At 43.2% G+C, this 20,243-nt stretch overlaps 1 long non-coding RNA gene across 1 annotated transcript; it reads right to left on the bottom strand.

Annotated features, from left to right (window-relative positions):
• Positions 1–5,095: 5,095 nt before the first annotated feature.
• On the bottom strand, positions 5,096–5,897 carry LOC109871783 (uncharacterized). Its single transcript, XR_002252353.2, has 3 exons — positions 5,793–5,897; positions 5,581–5,682; positions 5,096–5,470 (listed from the first exon to the last, which is right to left on the bottom strand). It is a non-coding gene; the product is annotated as an uncharacterized LOC109871783 (long non-coding RNA).
• Between the last annotated feature and the right edge of the window lie 14,346 nt (positions 5,898–20,243).

Genomic DNA, 20,243 nt, shown 5'->3' with positions numbered 1-20,243 from the left:
GCCTGGAAACTCTCCCCAAAACATCGCAGCAAGAGATGAGTTGCCACATTTAAACCCTTTTCCATAACGTTATTCAGCGAATTAAGAAAGTAATATCGATGTCATTTTTAACATGTTTTCCAACAAAATAATAATTATCGCGAGTTTAAGAATTTGTCACAATTGAAAAGACAAATCGCCCTTAAACTCTCCAGATAATTTCCCATCAATGGAAGTCGATGTAACTTGTTTTGCCTGCTATGATTAAGCAATAAGGCCCGAGGAGGTGTGGTATAAGGCCAATATACCACAGCTAAGGGCTGTTCATAGCCCTTAACCGTGGTATATTGGCCATATACCACAAACACCTGAGGTGCCTTATTGCTATTATTAACTGGTTACCAATGTAATTAGAATTGTAAAAAGTTAGTTTTTGTCATTCAACCAATCAGCATCCAGGGCTCAAACCTCTCTCTATAATTGTAACCTCAGGGGGTGTGGTATATGGCCAATATACCACGGCTAAGGGCTGTATCCAGGCAGTCCGCGTTGCGTCGTGCATAAGAACATCCCTTAGCCATGGTATATTGGCCATATACCACACCCCCTCATGCCTTATTACTTAAATAAATCATGTTTGCTCATATGCATAACTATAGATACATCTGACAGGAGAGTTTGAGTGATGAAAATTGGACAGGGGATCCCAAAATCTCTGTGTAAGAAACACTTGGACGAACTTCAAAAAACAAATGTTGGGCAATTGTGCCTGTTATTATGTGCCAGATGTTTAAGACTACTTGTTATTAATTGACTATTTGTGAGATTGACTTGTTATTTCATTAGGCAAAGGCTACTGACAAGAATCTGAGTTTATAATTGCAATTCAACTTTGCCATGGTTTGCTGAGCTAGATGCAGGTAGCCTTATGGGCCCTGATAGGCCAACATGCCGAAGTCCACAATGAAACTGACATTAAATGTGGAGAATGATACATTTGAGATAGAGCGGTGACGATGATCACAATTGATAACTCCCAATTTAATTAACTAAAAATGGCCATTAATAATTGCATAATAACACAAGGCTACAACAACAAACTGAGTTATAGGCTATTTACAGGCTATTCCATTTGCCAGCTCCAAATAGGCTACACAAGTTGCACAAATTGATTTGCAATGACTCCAGTGATCTCATCAATTCATTATATTTATTGTATCAAATGGTAGGCTACAGTAGCCTGTAATGGCATAGAAATTAAAAGCCTACTTGATGGCCAACAGATGCAATGTAGCCTATCATTCTCCACATTTAATGTACTTTTCATTGTGGACTTTTTCCTCATAAAACACGCACGTGAGGGAGTTCCATAACTTCCACTTGCTCAGCGCTCCAGACCCTAGAACTGAGCATGAGTAAAATCCTTTGCTTAATATTATCGATAAGAAAAGTCAACATTAGAATGCAGTTTACTTTAAACCACCTCTGAGCGAATTTATCTAAAGAGCCCTCTTGCACCTAAAGTCGTTTTCCATTGCTTTGTTACCATTATATCAGTTCTAGTGTGTTAATATGTTTTGTGGAAAAGGGGTGTCTACATAATGACCAATCTAAATAGCTTACCTACAACTTGTAAAAAGTTGTCAAGACATGCTCGTGTGCTGCTCTGTCTCCATGACTCAGCTGCCTCTGCTGCAGCACTCTCTCAACAAGTGCTCTCAATGCACACACACCTATGGGGAGTGATTCAGGCCAGAATTCAGCCACTGAAGCTACTGATACCTCTCACCAAGTCACCTAACGCCAATAGATACCGTCATGAATAAACATGGACTGTCAATGGAGACAACTTTTTTCTAAGATGTCAAACTGCCCACACGTACACAGTGTCAGTTTGCTTGTAGTTTTTTTTATGAAAGATCTCACCACGAATGCCTTAAAAACGTTTACAGGTAGATGGAGCGATCTTCTGGTCAGACTTCGGAGGCGCGCACACCACGCACCACTTCCGAGTATATTACTCGCTAATGTCCAGTCTCTAGATAACAAGATAGACCAAATAAGGGCAAGGGTTGCTTTCCAGAGAGACATCAGGGATTGTAACATATTCTGCTTCACGGAAATGTGTCTCTCTCTGGATATGCTGTCGGAGTCGGTACAGCCACTTGGAATCTTTGTGCGTCGCGCCGGCAGGAATAAACATCTCTCTGGGAAGAAGAGGGCCTGGGGAGTATTAAAGACCTGATTAAAGACTCATGGTGTAATTGTAAAAACATACAGGAAGTCAAGTCCTTTTGTTCACATGACCTAGAATTCCTCACAATCAAATGCCGACTGTATTATCTCAAGGGAATTCTCCTCAGTTATTGTCACAGCCATGTATATCCCTCCTCAAGCCGATACCACGACGGCCCTCAAAGAACTTCACTGGATTTTATGCAAACTGGATACCATATATCCTGAGGCTGCATTTATTGTAGCTGGGGATTATAACAAAGCAAATTTGAGAACCAGGCTACCTAAATTCTATCTGCACATTGACTGTAGCACTCGCCCTGGAAAAACACTGGATAATCGCTACTCCAACTTCTGCGATGCATATAAGGCCCTCTCCCGCCCTCCTTTTGGCAAATCTGACCACGACTCCATTTTGCTCCTCACTTCCTATAGGCAGAAACTCAAACAGGATGTACCCGTGCTAAGGACTATTCAACACTGGTCTGACCAATCGGAATCCACGCTTCAAGATTGTTTTGATCACGCGGACTGGGACATATTCCGGGTAGCCTCAGAGAATAATATTGACGTATATGCTGATTCGGTAAGTGAGTTTATAAGGAAGTGCATAGGAGATGTTGTACCTACTGTGACTATTAAATCCTACCCTAACCAGAAACCATAGATAGATAGCGGAATTCGCACAAAACTGAAAGCGCGAACCACCGCATGGAAAGTTGACTGGGAATATGGCCGAATACAAACAGTGTAGTTATTCCCTCCTCAAGGGAATCAAACAAGCGAAATGTCAGTATAGAGACAAAGTGGTCGCAATTCAACGGCTTAGACACGAGACATATGTGGCAGGGTCTACAGACAATCATGGACTACAAAAGCAAAACCAGCCACTTTACGGACACCGACCTCTTGCTTCCAGACAAATTAAACACGTTCTTTGCCTGCTTTGAGGATAATACAGTGCCACCAACGAGGCCCGCTACCAAGGACTGTGGGCTCTCCATCTCTGTGGCCGACGTGAGTAAGACATTCAAACGTGTTAACCCTCACAAGGCTGCCGGCCCAGACGGCATCCCTAGCCGCGTCCTCAAAGCATGCACAGACCAGCTGGTTGGTGTGTTTACGGACATATTCAATCTCTCCCTATCCCAGTTTGCTGTCCCCACATGCTTCAAGATAGCCACCATTGTTCCTGTACCCAAGAAAACAAAGGTAACTGAACTAAATGACTATCGCCCCGTAGCACTAACTTCTGTCATCATGAAGTGCTTTGAGAGGCTAGTCAAGGATCATATCACCTCCACGTTACCTGTCACCCTAGACCCACTTCAATTTGCTTACCGTCCAAATAGGTTCACAGACGATGCAATCGCCATCACACTGCACACTGACCTTTTTTAAATGTATTTTCATTTTACCTTTATTTAACCAGGTAGGCTAGTTGAGAACAAGTTCTCATTTGCAACTGCGACCTGGCCAAGATAAAGCATAGCAGTGTGAACAGACAACACAGAGTTACACATGGAGTAAACAATTAACAAGTCAATAACACAGTAGAAAAAAAAGAGAGTCTATATACATTGTGTGCAAAAGGCATGAGGAGGTAGGCGAATAATTACAATTTTGCAGATTAACAGGGAGTGATAAATGATCAGATGGTCATGTACAGGTAGAGATATTGGTGTGCAAAATAGCAGAAAAGTACATAAATAAAAACAGTATGGGGATGAGGTAGGTAAAAATGGGTGGGCTATTTACCGATAGACTATGTACAGCTGCAGCGATCGGTTAGCTGCTCAGATAGCAGATGTTTGAAGTTGGTGAGGGAGATAAAAGTCTCCAACTTCAGCGATTTTTGCAATTCGTTCCAGTCACAGGCAGCAGAGAACTGGAACGAAAGGCGGCCAAATGAGGTGTTGGCTTTAGGGATGATCAGTGAGATACACCTGCTGGAGCGCGTGCTACGGGTGGGTGTTGCCATCGTGACCAGTGAACTGAGATAAGCAAAAGACCATCACTAATATTCTAAATTGCAGAGCATTTAATAAAACATCCATATTTTCCTGTGATAGTGACACTTGCTTTTAATTTAAACGTGAATGTTTTCATAAACCTATAGGCCTACCAAGAACCCATGTTGAGGCTGAGCAAGACCTATCCCATCTGGACAAGAGGAATACCTATGCAAGAATGTTGTTCATTGACTATAGCTCAGTATTTAACACCATAGTACAGCCCAAGCTCATCATTAAGCTTGAGGCCCTGGGTCTCAACCCCGCTCTGTGCAATTGGGTCCTGGACTTCCAGACGGGCCGCCCCTGGTGGTGAAGGTGGGAAACAACATCTCCACTTCGCTGATCCTCAACACTGGGGCTCCACAAGGCTGCGTGATCATCCCCCTCCTGTACTCCCTGTTCACCCATGACTGCGTGGTCATGCACAACTCCAACTCAATCATCAAGTTTGCAGACGATACAACAGTAGTAGGCTTGATTACCATCAATGACGAGACAGCCTACAGGGAGGAGGTGAGGGTACTCGGAGTGTGGTGTCAGGAAAACAACCTCTCACTCAACGTCAACAAAAGAGATGATCGTGGATTTCAGGTAACAGCAGAGGGAGCACCCCACTATCCACATCAACGAGACAGCAGTGGAGAAGGTGGAAAGTTTTATGTTCCTCGGTGTACACATCACGGACAAACTGAAATGGTCCACCCACACAGACAGTGTGGTGAAGAAGGCGCAACAGCGCCTCTTCAACCACAGGAGGTTGAAGAAATTTGGCTTGTCACCTAAAATCCTCACAAACTTTTACAGATGCACAATTGAGAGCATCCTGTCAGTCTGTTTAACTGCCTGATACTGCACCGCCCACAACCGCAAGGCTCTTCAGAAGATGGTGAGGTCTGCACTATGCATCACCAGGGGAAAACTACCTGCCCTCCAGGACACCTACAGCACCCGATGTCACAGGAAGACCAAAAAGGTCTTCAAAGACAACAACCACCCGAGCCACTGCCTGTTCACCCCGCTACCATCCAGAAGGCGACGTCAGTACAGGTCCATCAAAGCTTGGACCTAAAACCAGTACGTACGGGTGAGTAATCTGGAGGCCTGGATGCTGCTGTTGTGTGCAAAGAGAATTACCTTCCGGTTGTCCTCCTACCATTCCTGGTAAACGTCAAGGGACTTGCCCATGGCAGTCTTGAGGGTCTGTTCATCCAAACCTGGAGGAGGGGGTAGGACAGGGCAATCTATTGACAATGGAAGATGTTGAAATGTCTGATTATGTATCATGGAAAATACATTAATTTAATACACATTTGAACTATTGGTGACAGAATATAACCTATAATATCCGTACCTGGTTCCAGAGTTCATGACCTCAGTCACTCAAGATGACCTCAGGAGAATCGTGGGTGTTGAAGATGTCCATCACCTTGAAGGTGGCCTCGCCAGTCTTGTCCTTGATGGGCATCATGCAAAAGGAAAATCAATAGTTGGTTCCAAGCACACTTTTTAAATGGGTTACAAAAGGGAATTTAGAGTTAAAGCATGTTCTCTTCTTTTACTGACCTTAATGAGTATTGCCTCCACTCACTTCATAAAGTAAATCGGTCCTCGTCAGACACCAGCTGTTGCCATTCCTGGATTTCATGAAGGGTCCGATGAGGTCCACCCCTAACATTTAAAGTGTTATAGAGAAGATTACTTCATTCTTACCCGTATCTGTGTCAGTCAGTATGCTGATTTTCATATTTGTAAGGATAATGACACACATTCTATAATATTGAACTCTGCTGTGGTCAAATAAAGCAACCATTACAAAACAACTTATCAGGGCAAAACTCCTGCCAGTCTTCACCCTCTTAAACTTCTATCAGGCTGGACAGGTACTGACTTTTAAGCTCAAGGTGACAAATAAAAAAAAAAATGTATTCTCTCATATGACATTAATTAAAATCATCATAATTTCAGATATAATAGAATGTTATTGATAAACAAAAGGTTATTTCACTTGCTCAGCTGTCCACATCCTTGACAATCCCACACCACTAGAAGTGTAGGTTGATTTTGGCAATCATTCACTCCGAAATGGCCAACATGCATCTCAGTCAGCATGGCCTATAACTAAATGTATAGCTAGCAACTTGTAGATGACCTAGCTAGATGTAAAATGGTTGTTCATAGCTAAATCCTTGCAGTTATGTAATAGAAGTTAACTGCTTAGCGTTACCCTGAATAGTGCATTTCTGCCCCCTACAAATGTTGCACCACTTGTCGAGTGCTGCCTTCATAGTACTTCGCCTGGTTGGAAAGATTAAATCAAATCTCCTCTAGGGATATCATTGAAGTGCAAACTACACACAAACAGAAAGCTACAATAACAGTTAGCTAGCGAACATTAGCTAAATAAAACTGTCTGGCTAGCTTGCTGACTAGGCAGGCTGATGCAAGTAAATATTCAATCTAAAAAAGCTTAAATTATTTATTCCTATTTAACAATATTTTGTTATGTAAAGAAATAGTATACTCTTTCCAGTCTTCTGAATCATTAGGCACTGTCAAAAACATCCTTCTTCTTTCATTTTTGGACAGTATTCTTTGCATTCTCTCGGCAGTGAAGTATTTACTTTGCCACCATGGCCTTTTTTGCCTTTACCTCCCTTCTCACCTCATTTGCTCACATTGTATATAGACTTGTTTATACTGTATTATTGACTGTATGTTTGTTTTACTCCATGTGTAACTCTGTGTCGTTGTATCTGTCGAACTGCTTTGCTTTATCTTGGCCAGGTCGCAATTGTAAATGAGAACTTGTTCTCAACTTGCCTACCTGGTTAAATAAAGGTAAAAAAAATAAATAAAAAAAGTCCGGAAACCCCAAAACCTTTCAGAATCTTGCTCTGTTTTCTTTTCTTAAAAAAAAAAAACTAGCAACGTGCAAAGAAATGTTAATTCAGGTTGAGTGTGAATTTTTTGCTTGATTTGGTTAAAAGGACAGTGAATCGGTTCATAATTTGAAAACATGTTACCATGTTGTTTTAGCCTATTGATGATAGTCATATACTCTGTGTAATTCTGTAATGTATCTGTCACATCCTGATCTGTTTCACCTATCTTTGTGATTGTCTCCACCCCCCCCTCCAGGTGTCGCCCATCTTCCCCATTAACCCTGTGTATTAATGTGTTCTGTATTCTGTTTGTCTGTTGCCAGTTAGTTTTGTTTGTGAAACCTACCAGCATGTTTTACCTGCGCCTTCCTGTTTCTTGCTCCTGGTTTCCAGTCCTTCCCGGTTTTGACCTTTCTGCCTGCCCTGACCCTGAGACTGCCTGCCCTTCTGAAGCCCTTGCACCCTCTCTGGATTATTGACCCCTGCCTGCCCTGACCCTGAGACTGCCTGCCCTTCTGAACCCCTTGCACCCTCTCTGGATTATTGACCCCTGCCTGCCTTTGATCTGTTGTTTGCCTGCCCCTTTTTAAGGAATAAACTTTTGTTTCTTCTACACTGTCTGCATCTGGGTCATACCTTAAACGTGATAGTACGAACTGGCCATGACTGACCCAGCAGACTCGGACCAGCTCCGCAACGCCACCTCCTCCCAAGGAGCCACCATTGGAAGGCACGAGGAGTAGCTTCGCAGTCTGATTGATGGACGACTACGGGAATGAAGGAAGGAGAGGAAAGTCGATTCCACTTCGCCTCTGAGGTATCCCGGAAGTCCCCGACGGCTCTGTTGCCGAGAGAACCCGAGGCTACCCGAATTCCCACGGAAGCCTCCAAAGACGGACAATTCACCTCTTCCCGAGCCCATGCAACTAGGCAGAGCTAGGCTGTCTCCAGTTGCACGGCTATACAGGCCTCGCACTAAGAGCTGCCTGTATTGCGAGACTACTGGTCATTTCGTCTCCACCTGTCCACTAAAAGACCAGGCTCACCAGTAGGAGCGAGTACTCTTTTGGGCCATATGGAGAACTTTTCCTCTCCCCTTACTTGTATTTCTTTTCATACTGTCGTGTCTTTGGCTATGCTGGATTAATTGCTAAAACATGCTATTCTATAAAATAATTTCTCCGTAATTAATATCACCTGATTGAGCTAATCATGTAAATGTAATTAACTAGAGAGTCGGGCACCACAAAATAATATTTATAGAGCTGTTATCTTCCGAATAAACTTAAAGATCTAATAATATTTTACATCAACAGCAGTCAATATCAATCGTCATCTTACTTCAGTCTCATAATTCAAATTCTTGGTTATCTGCAAGAACCCTGGCTAACAAGTTGAATCAGCAATACAAAATTGGGTTTAATTATTTATTTACTAAATACCTAACTAGTCACACAGAATTCACATACACATAATTAAATCATAACTTGATTACAAATTACGTCATAAAGGAAAACGTCCCTAGCGGGCGGAACAGATATGACAGCTTGTTACACAAGGGAAAAGGGCCTGGGTTGAGTGAAAGAGTGGGAGACTGGAACAAAGGTGAAGCTGTGCTATCGTAAATACAGTATCTTATGCATTCTAAATTACCGCCCATGTGGAAAAGGAAAATGCAATAAATATTTACTCTGCGCTTCAGTAGGTTGGTGGTAGATGGTCGTGTTGCCAAACCGAGTCCTCTGTCCTTTGAAGAATGTCTCTGGTTGTCAATTGGATACGTTGTAGTAACGTCGTTGTGTGATAGACGGGATACTCTGTCTGTTCCTTCCTAACCTGCGTTTGCAGCTGGTATCACTTCTGTAGTGAATAAGAGTTCAAAGTTCATACCATTCGCAACCAGAGCTCATGCTGATGTTGGCTTCATTCTGACATAGGACCGTCGCCCTCATATCCTCGGAACAGGAAGTTCTATTGTTGTCAAGGCTTTATATAGGAAGGGAGAAGAGGGCGTGTTTGAAAAGTTTTATAGCCCATGTCCCTTCACAGAGGCAGGCCACTGAGTGAGCAGCACTAACTTATGAAAACCCACATCTCATATTTTTACAGGCTAAAATTACATTTCATCCCATCAAACAATTTCATATTCAAACATTTAAATTGAACAACAATTCCATGTGAATCCTATAACTCTGATGTGTAGACTTTCCACTGTAGAGTTTGTCATCTTATCATTAATGAGAATGTCTCAGATGACAACCCAATTGACATAATTTTCATTAAGTACCACCGCATATGTTCAATTGTTCGGATTACCAGAATATAGTTAATTTACCCCCACATTCTGATGTTCCCAGAATCTCTATGTTAACCAAGTTTTTTTTTTAAATATAACCTCAGTAGGTTAGAGAGAGGAAAAAGGGGGGGGGGAAAGAGGTATTTATGACCATCATAAACCTATCCCCCAGGCCAACGTCATGACAATACCATGTTGCTGCGGGGGAACCAGTCAAAATCTCTCCGGATACTCATCGACTCTGGGGCTGATGAGAGATTTATGGACGCTACCCTGGCTTCCGAGCTGGATATCCCCACTCAGCCCCTCTCTATTCCCATGGACGTTAAAGCGCTGGATGGGCGCTTTATTGGCCGGGTCACCCACAATACCACCCCCATCATCCTACGTATGTCAGGGAACCACAGCGAGACGATCCAGTTCCTGCTCATTAAGTATCCTCAGGTTCCCGTGGTATTGGGATTCTCCTGGCTCCAGCGACACAATCCCCTCATTGACTGGTCTGCCGGTGCCATCATAGGCTAGAGCCCATTCCGTTACGCCCATTGCCTGAAATCAGCGCAGCCTGCCCCGGGGCGTCTTCTTGAGAGCTTGGAAGCTGCCCCGTGCCTCACCACCATTTCCACAAAGTACCTGGACCTCCGGGATGTGTTCAGTAAGGCCCGGGCCACTTCGCTGCCGCAGCACCGACCATGGGCCTGTGGGATTGATCTTCTCACAGGCACCACTCCGTCCAGGGGATGACTGTACTCTCTTTCGGGTCCGGAGACCAAGGTTATGGAGACCTAGATTGAGGACTACCTAGCTGCTAGGTTCAGCCATCCTTCCACCTCCCCTGCCCCGTGCAGGGTTCTTTGTGGAGGAGGACAAAACCTGTGCACCCATGCATCGTCTCAACGACATCACGGTGAAGAACCGCTACCCCTCATCTCCTCAGCCTTCGAGCCGCCCCAGGGGGCCACCGTGTTCTCCAAGCTGGACCTACGGAACGCCTACCACCTGGTGCGGATACGGGAAGGGGACGAGTGGAAAACTGCCTTCAACACGGCCAGCGATCACTACGAGTATCTGGTCATGCCTTTTGGCCTCACCAACGCCCCTGCTGTGTACCAGGCTCTGGTTAATGATGTTCTCCGCGACATGTTGAACCGGTCCGTCTTTATCTACCTCGATGACATCCTCCTTTTCTCCCGCTCCACCCAAGAACACGTGCTCCATGTCCGACAAGTTCTCCAACGTCTCCTGGAGAACCACATTTTTAAAAAGCAGAAAAGTACGAATTCCATCACTCCACCATCCCCTTTTTGGGTTACATCATACGTCATCGCTGCAGGGAGCATACAGATGGATCCCGGGAAGGTGAGAGAGGTGGTGGATTGTCCCCAGCCTATGTCCAGATTACAGCTGCAGCGTTTCCTGGGATTTTCCAACTTTTATTGTCGCTTTATATGGGGCAACAGCACCCTGGCTTCCCCCTGTCTGCACTTACCTCTCCCAAGGTTCCGTTCACGTGGTCCCCAGCTGCTGACCGGGCGTTCCTGAATCTCAAACACCACTTCACCACAGCTCCCATCTTGGTTCATCCTGACCCCTTCATGGAACCCAAAAGGGTTCTTACTGAAATCAAAAAGGGTTCTCCTTTGGTGACAGCCAAAAAGCTCTGTTGGAACCCCTTTTTCGAAGAGTGTACTCAACAAGTTCAACCTGTTCAGTTTACACCATTTCATTCTGTACTCAAACATATGCCTGATATTCAAGATAACACGCAACATAGCACCAACCTCTGCTCAGACTTAAATAGAAGTTCCAAGAACCTCTACCAGGTGTGACGGTAGTATTCTCAAAAAGACAAAAAGGAGACACAAGAGGGCACCCCACACTCATTTAAGATCCCGAAGGGTCTTTTATTTTCATACTGTATGCTCTCACGCTCAGCACTATCTCCATTGCCATCTTCCATTTATGGCATTTCAACAATGACACAGACGGTCACATCACACATCTTTTCTTGGGACTCCATCCGCACGCACGCACACACTACTGTAGCATCCTGTTTACATTTCTCACATTTTAGGCATCCAGCTGAGGCCTTGAATAGATTATGTTGCGCTAGGATATGTATGTACAGTCATTTTCAGTGTGGAGACAAATGTGTTGAACAGGAGAAGAGGATGTGGTTGCTTGTGGAGGGAGAGTAGTAGGGGTGGTGAGTTGAACAGCTGCAGTGATGCTGATCGGTTGCTCTGGCTCATCACTTCTTCTGAATAAAATAAATTAGTTTGACATTACCATAGTTCAACAGCTCATTAGACTTCATTAACATACTCCCAGAGATAGACATTCAGTATTCACTGAGTAAAGTAGCCTACCCATCCTCAATTACAATTTAATGAATCAATGAAATAAATGATACAATAGCACATTCAATGACATTATTTTAGACTGAAGGCTACTCCTGTGTCTACCTTGAACAATATCGTAATCATTGAATAAAGTAGCTTACCCATCCACATTTACAATTTCATTCACCAATTAGATAAATAATACTAGCACATACAGTTTAGTTACATGATTGTAGAATAGTCTACTCCTGTATCCACACTATATTAGGATACCGTTAGGATTTCATTGGTCTTGTCAGTCATGATTTTAAGTCTTCAATCGAAGTTGTGTTGGACCTCGTTTCCCTTCAGTGAAAAGTAGTTAAGCATCCCCCATTCAATTCAGTTCGAGTGTGAATGTGTAGGCCTAGTGGCAGTGGAAAAATAAACTCATATCTCCAGCACACAATGGCATATAGGAGTAGTGTATTACAATTAAAAATATGTATATATCCTATAGTACAATGGCATGTAGGGGTAGTCTATTACAATGTAAAATATGAATATATCCTATAGCGCCACTTGTGTATATTTTAATTTACAATTGAATTAATCCATGAAATAAATCCTACTAGCTCATCAAATTACTTTATCATTGGGATATCTCAAGCATCCAGAAATGCATGGACCCTCTGGGAAAGCCTATGAACTCGTCTATTCGACTGAAAGCCACGGACACAACTCTTATTGGTTGTCTAATGTAGGCCACTGGGAACAACACAGTCTGTGATTGGCTAAGAACCTTTAGATCTGTATACAGCAAGATAAGATTACATACAATCCCATGAGTTGTTGAAGGAAAGACAGATTGGACATCATGTTGTTTTATAGGCCATGAGTGATAACTGGAAATACACAAGCCATAGGCTACACTATAGCCCAAGGTGGTTACGTCGGAATGTTGGCTTGCATGGGAAAAGCTGTACGTTTCTAACATTTACGGTTGAGATTTAATGAACATAAATATAATCTATGCACTTTATGAGCAGGTGTCACACAGACGTTAGTAAGGCGTTGGTATCGTCATGTCAGTCAGATGTTCAAATGGTAGGCAACAGTCACACGGTGGAACTGTTGCCTAGGCTGAATTTAGGCCTTTATCATCCCCCATACTGAACATTCAAACATTCTAATGCCCTTTTCACATGAACAGGTGAATAAAGCGCCTGTATTCTTAATTTCACATATTGTGAGCACATGCTAAGCATTTTTTGCATTTACAAGTGTAGAAAACACGTGATGTATTTGAAGTTCATTTTCTAATTACGAATTTCCCTGTTTAAATCTTAATAGACTTTTACAGTGCATTCAGAAACTATTCGGACCCCTTGATTATTTCCACATTTTGTTATTTTACAACTTTATTCTAAAATGGATGAAATCGTTTTTTACCCTCATCAATCTACACACAATACCCCATAATGACAAAGCAAACGTTTTTTTGGCACCGGACAGGCGGGAGGCCCTGGCGGCGCCGGACAGGCGGGAGGCCCTGGCCGCGCCGGACAGGCGGGAGGCCCTGGCGGCGCCGGACAGGCGGGAGGCCCTGGCGGCTCCGGAGTGAAGGGTGGCTCTGCCGGCTCCGGGGTGAAGGGCGACTCCGAAGTGACGGGCGGCTCCGGACAGACGGGCGGCTCCGGACAGACGGGCGGCTCTGGCAGATCTGGACTGGAGGGAGACTTGGCTCTGGGAGCAGGCACAGGACTCACCAGGCTGGGGAGACATACAGGCGGCCTCTTCCTTGGCCAAGGCACCGGATGCACTGGGCCATGGAGGCGCACTGGAGGTCTCGAGCAACGAGCCTGCACAACCTGTCCTGGCTGGATACCCCCTGTAGCCCGGCAAGTGCAGAGAGTTGGAACAGGCCGCACTGGGCTGTGCTGGCGAATCGGGGACACCGTGCGTAGGGCTGGTGCCGTATAACCCGGGCCGAGGAGACGCACTGGAGACCAGATGCGCTGAGCCGGTATCATCCCTCCAGGCTCGATGCCCACTCTAGCCCGGCCGATTCGAGGAGCTGCGATGTAGCGCTATGCGTGCGCACTGGCGACACCGTGCGCTGCACCGGTAACACGGTGCCTGCCCGGTCACTCTCTCGCCCCGGTAAGCACGGGGAGTTGGCTCAGGTCTCCTACCTGACTCCGCCAATCTCCCCGTGTGCCACCCCCCCCGAATAAAATTTATGGGGCTGCCTCTCATGCACGTTACCTCGAGCCAATTCCTCGTAGTGTCGCCGCTCCGCTCTAGCTGCCTCCAGCTCCTCTTTCGGACGGCGATACTCTCCCGGCTGTGCCCAGGGTCCCTTGCCGTCCAATATTTCCTCCCATGTCCAGGAGTCCATTACAAGCTGCATGGTCCTTTGGTGGTGGGTAGTTCTGTAACGGCTGTCGTGGATTGAAGAAGGTGAGGACCAAGGTGCAGCGTGGTACGTGTTCATCTTTAATTATGAATTGAAAAACATCGACGGTGGATGCTCCATCGCTCTGTAAGTGTACTATTTCATTTCCAGATTTTACATATGATTTTATACATTCCATCACAGTTTACAACTAGTATAATGTTTATGAATGTGCATGTCTCTTCTGAAAGTCCGCTAGCATGTTGTGCTAACTTCCCAATCCTTTATATGGTATGTTAGCTTGATAACTGGTTAGTTTTATTTTAAACTGCATCAGATGACCTGGCCTCCACAATCACCTGACCTCAACCCAATTGAGATGGTTTGGGATGAGTTGAACCGCAGAGTGAAGGAAAAGCAGCCAACAAGTGCTCAGCATATGTGGGAACTCCTTTAAGACTGTTGGAAAAGCATTCCAGTTGAAGCTGTTTGAGAGAATGCCAAGAGTGTGCAAAGTTGTCATTTGTTTAACCATTTTTTTGGTTACTACATGTTTCCATATGTGTGTTCTTCCTGGTCAGTTTATCAAAAACATTAAGTGCCTGCGTAAGCCTATGTACAGTACGTGGGCGAGACGGCAAAATATCAGTACCATCAACTTGCACTGATATCCAAAGCTGTCGGAGCGTGATACGAGGTTATGGTATTTCAGTTGCTTGTCAGCAAAGGCCTGATCCATTTAACAGTGAAATGAGCAGCCCACTACACAATAATGTTTATGGAGCTTTGTTTGCTGTTGGTGAGGCTACATTTCTCACCGTAATGTCTATCTCGTCATTGAGGCCGGTCATGTCTAGCTATATACATGTCCTTGTATGATCAACAACCATTTAACACACTCCATTACATTTGACAGTGTGTAAGATACAGAATGGATCATGGTTTGCTATATTGTTGTTGTTTGAACTTGAGGTCTTGCATTACTGGAAAAGGTGAGAATTTTCTTGACAATAGGTCCAGAGCAGGGAGTTTCCCCTGCAGCCTCAGTGATGCCACACACAAACACAGTTGTTCATTATAGCTTATTTGTCTTCCTACTAGCAGTAATATATGATTAATAGGAATACTGGCCAGGGTACAGGGTTTATAATAATATGCAGGGATATTCAAATATGAATGTAGAGTATAATGAATGATTTCTCTTACTATTTTATATATTTTTTAATTAAGCACTACTGAAAAACAGGAATTATTCTAAACTTTCACGTTTTCTATGTTGCTTTTTTTCACAGCATGAACAGTCACCATGCAGTATGTCCTGACCTGGGGTTTGTCTGAAGTTAGAAAGCTGCCTCACCTGGGAAACACAAATGAGCTGTTCACAAAAGTCAACATATTTAGAGTGAACTTGCACAGAACTGCTCAATTTCACTATTTATACAGTCACTCCAATCAAGAAACAAACTTCTGATCATTTGTGTTTTTCTTTGTCCTGCATTATGTAGAACCTATGTCTCTGAAGTGTGTTTTTATGTGCAATTTCTCTAACTAAAGTTTTGAATTGACTCAGTTTCTGTTAATTGTGTGCATCAATCAATAAACTCTAAGTACTGTCGATGATATTAGAAAAGTGTTATTCGGATATTTGCTGAGGCTCTAAGATGGTTATGCTGACTAAACCCAGCATTGCTATCAAAACTGTCAGAATATATGTTGCGTTTACAGTATGTTTCAAGTCATACACTAGCTTGTCTCAGCCTATGGTATTTGACATTTCAGCAACTCCATTTCCTGTTCTGTGTAATGTCAAATCACAGGAGTTCTAAATATGTGTGTGATTAGTGAAAGTACAGAAAGGAATGATAAATAATATAATAGCTGTTACATGGGAATAAGAGGTGTTATTACTACCTCTGAGGGTATAGAGCTTGAGGTAGTCACCTCATACAAGTACTTGGGAGTATGGCTAGACGGTGCACTGTCCTTCTCTCAGCACATATCAAAGCTGCAGGCTAAAGTTAAATCTAGACTTGGTTTCCTCGATCGTAATCGCTCCTCTTTCACTCCAGCTGCCAAACTAACCCTGATTCAGATGACCATCCTACCCATGCTAGATTACAGAGTGTTAGGGTTGCGTCAAATCGAATCTGGTATCAGAACATGTTATGACACTGAGTCACCGATTGTATACTATGTACTTTTATTAGCTAAGCAATAAATGGTAAATGCAATTTTCGTATATACGGGTTCGCTGTAATACCACGCAGGGCAGAACAGAGAACTAGCCAACACCCTAATAGTTTCTTCTTAAATACTCTGACAGAAGTAGTTCCTGCTTCTGAGCGGGCCTGTCACAGAGTAGAGACTGAGTGTGGTTTAAACTCACACAACCTATCGTTGGCGCACAGGCTGGTCCCAGCCCCCCAGGCGCTCCAGTTGATAGATGTAACTGTTGCTGTGTAGAATATCTATGCGCTCATACTCTAGATACCATTATTACACATCTGGTTCTTGTTAATGTCTAACAAAAGACAGCTTGTTTTCACAACACAACACTCTGTAACTCATGATAACTGCCTACACCCAAGGCCAGCCATAGCCTTTCCGCTAGTCCCTCCATATGTTGCAAAATGTTACTTCTAACACACACAGACACCCTCCTGATAGGCCAAGCATATTTTCAACCCTTACAGGAGACATAATTTATAGATCGGCAGGTAAGGGTGCTCTCGAGTGGCAAGACGTTCTTTACCATTCGGCAATCAGATTTGCCACCAATGCTCCTTACAGGACACATCACTGCACTCTATACTCCTCTGTAAACTGGTCATCTCTGTATAACGTCACAAGACACACTGGTTGAGGATTATTTATAAAACCCTCTCAGGTCTCACTCCCCCCTATCTGAGATATCTACTGCAGCCCTCATCCTCCATATACAACACCCGTTCTGCCAGTCACATTCTGTTAAAGGCACACACATCCCAAAGCACACACATCCCTGGGTTGCTCCTCTTTTCAGTTCGCTGCAGCTAGCGACTGGAACAAGCTGCAACAAACACTCAAACTGGACAGTTTTATCTCAATCTCTTCATTCAAAGACTCAATCACGGGCACTCTTACTGACAGTTGTGGCTGCTTTGTGTGATGTATTGTTGTCTCTACCTTCTTGACATTTGTGCTGTAGACTGTGCCCAATAATGTTTGTACCATGTTTTGTGCTGCTACCATGTTGTGTTGTTATGTTGTGTTGCTACCATGCTGTGTTGTCATGTGCTGCTGCCTTGCTATGTTGTTGTCTTAGGTCTCTCTTTATGTAGTGTTGTGTTGTCTCTCTTGTTGTGATGTGTGTTTTGTCCTATATTTATAATGTATTTTTTAATTTTTTATTATCCCAAGTCCCCTTCCCCGCAGGAGGGCTTCTATCTTTTGGTAGGTCATCATTGTAAATAAGAATGTGTTCTTAACTGACTTGCCTAGTTAAATAAAGGTTAAATAAAATAAAACATAACAAAACATTAAGATATAAGCAGTAACACTATATTACAATTAATAAATGTAAATTACCGCTATATAAGTACTGCTTGATGTTATGCAAATTAATCAAATTAAGTACCATCATGATTGTCAGTTTCCCACTTGTAGGTTAATTCCGATTTGGATGGTCGTTTAAGTGAAACTTCCTTTTCGGAGTCAATTCCACCAATGTTAACACAACTTTCAGTTCAGCTGCAAGCTTTATGTCGCATTCTCGTGCTATCGTAGTTTTCAGAAATTCCTAGTTCCGAATTGGACGTTTAACTTGAACGACCCTCCAAATTGGAATTAACCTAGAAGTGGGAAACTCAGAGAAAAATTGTTTGCCCGGGTTGCCTAATTCTGATGTTTCATAACTGACCTTTTACCTTTTCAACCGAAATATTTAAAAAATAATTATAATTCTGGCAACTACTTTGACCATTTTGTCAATGTTCAGCAAAGGTTATCAATCTAACAAAAATGCTATTGGTTGAAGAAATGTTCCAACCAGAAGCACATGAATGAAACAATAACTAGGAAATAGGAAGTTCCGACGATCACGTGAACGAGGCATGAGTTGTGAATCAGTTCACTTACCATTGTCCTGTGATTCCCTTACATTAGCGCCCAGGGATGGGCAACTTTCATGGGGGTGGGGGCCACCCAAAAATCTGAACTCATCATATGGGGCAGCAGAGACATTAGGTCTCCCATATTCTCCAGTAGTAAATTGGCAGACGCTTCAATATTGGTTCAAATACAAAGTATCAGGTGCCGTGACCAATTAAAAGGCACAAATACCATAACTATTCTCCGGGTAAGTCAGTACCTTGGAATTGAAAATTGGCATATATCAGAGCCGTGAGTGAGGAAATCTAAACACTCTGGACACCGTGGAAAGAGCGGCACAGAAACAGAGCCATTCAAATGTCATTCGTTGTTTCTGACACTCCAGTAAAAGTAGGAATATAAGAGGTAAACTATAGCAAAGCCATATAGGCACTCAAATAAGCGCAAGGGCATTCTATCAATTCGGCACGAATTTGAAAAAAGTATATATTTATGGATGTAGTGTCTTAACTCTTATTACCTATTTATTTAATAAGAAAGACTCAGAATACAAGAAATTGAACTGGAGCTTCACATTTACTGAAACGAGTTAGTACCAGAATAACATAGAACAACACTACGCATGACCAAGGGTGCTCCATCCTTAAAGGGGACATCAGTAATTAACAGAACATAACAATGGATAAAATTGGGCAGCAATTCCAATCTAATAAAGAATACAGAGATGCTATTGTGACTTGGCATAATGATATAAAAGAAAAACCAAAGCTCAATACACCAGCGTTTTGATGTTAGCTTTCTATCAACAGAAAATCAAAAACGAAATGAGTAGATGCACTCAGCATAACCACACTAACTGTACAATTTGTGACGTGAATTGAGTATGTTGTGTGCTTATTGGTCACAGATACAAATTCATTGCTTTAAATAATGACTTTTCAAATGAGTTACGTTATATGTTATGTTGGCTGTGCCAGAGCGCAGAATAACTTGAATTTACCAATGCTTCTAATTTTTTTCCTTCTTTTTTTTCTCCGTTGTTTGTAAGTTGTTTTGTACATAATGTTGCTGCTACCATCTCCTATGACTGAAATTAGCTTGTAAACATCAGAACTGGGTTTGCTTACCTCAAACTGGATGAAGAGTTTTTCTTCAATGAGTCAGACGCAACAGATATACTGTTGACACCTGACCAGGCCCTGATCCCCGTGATTCGCTGGAGAAGGAAACGGTGATTCCAAGGCAAAGGATCAGGGTGCCTTGTGAGGACCAGGCGACAAGTGGCTAATCTGCCCTTGCCCTCTGTTCTACTAGCTAACGTTCAATCGCTAGAAAATAAATGGGACGAACTGAAAGCATGTCTATCTTACCAACAGGACATTAAAAACGGTAATATTTTATGCTTCACCGAGAGTCGTGGATGAACGATGACATTAAGAACATAGAGCTGGCGGGTTATACACTCTATAGGCAAGACAGAACAGCAGCCTCTGGTAAGACAAGGGGCGGGGGCCTACTGTATGCATTTATTTAAACAACAGTTGGTGCACGATATCAAAGGAAGTCTCAAAGTTTTGCTCGCCTGACGTGGAGTATCTTATGATAAGCTGCAGACCTCACTATTTACCAAGTTAGTTTTCACCTGTTTTTTTTTCGTAGCCATCTATATACCACCACAGAGCGAGGTTGGAACTAAAACCGCACAAAATGAGCTGTATTCCGCCATAAGCAAACAGGAAAACGCTCATCCAGAGGCGGCGTTCCAAGTGACCGGTGACTTTAATGCAGAGAAACTTAAATCAGTTTTACTGAACTTCTATCAACATGTTAAATGTGCAACCAGAGGTAAAAAATTCTAGACCACTTCGACTCCACACACAGAGACACGTACAAAGGTTTACAAAGCCTTGCCCTCCATTTGGCAAATCTGACCATAACTCTATCCTCCTGATTTCTGCTCACAAGCAAAAATTAAAGCAGGAAGCACCAGTGACTCGGTCTATAAAAAAGTGGTCAGAAGAAGCAGAT

Source organism: Oncorhynchus kisutch, linkage group LG27 (assembly GCF_002021735.2).
Source record: "Oncorhynchus kisutch isolate 150728-3 linkage group LG27, Okis_V2, whole genome shotgun sequence".
Lineage (NCBI taxonomy): Eukaryota > Metazoa > Chordata > Actinopteri > Salmoniformes > Salmonidae > Oncorhynchus > Oncorhynchus kisutch.
This window is presented reverse-complemented; position numbering and strand designations above follow the sequence as displayed.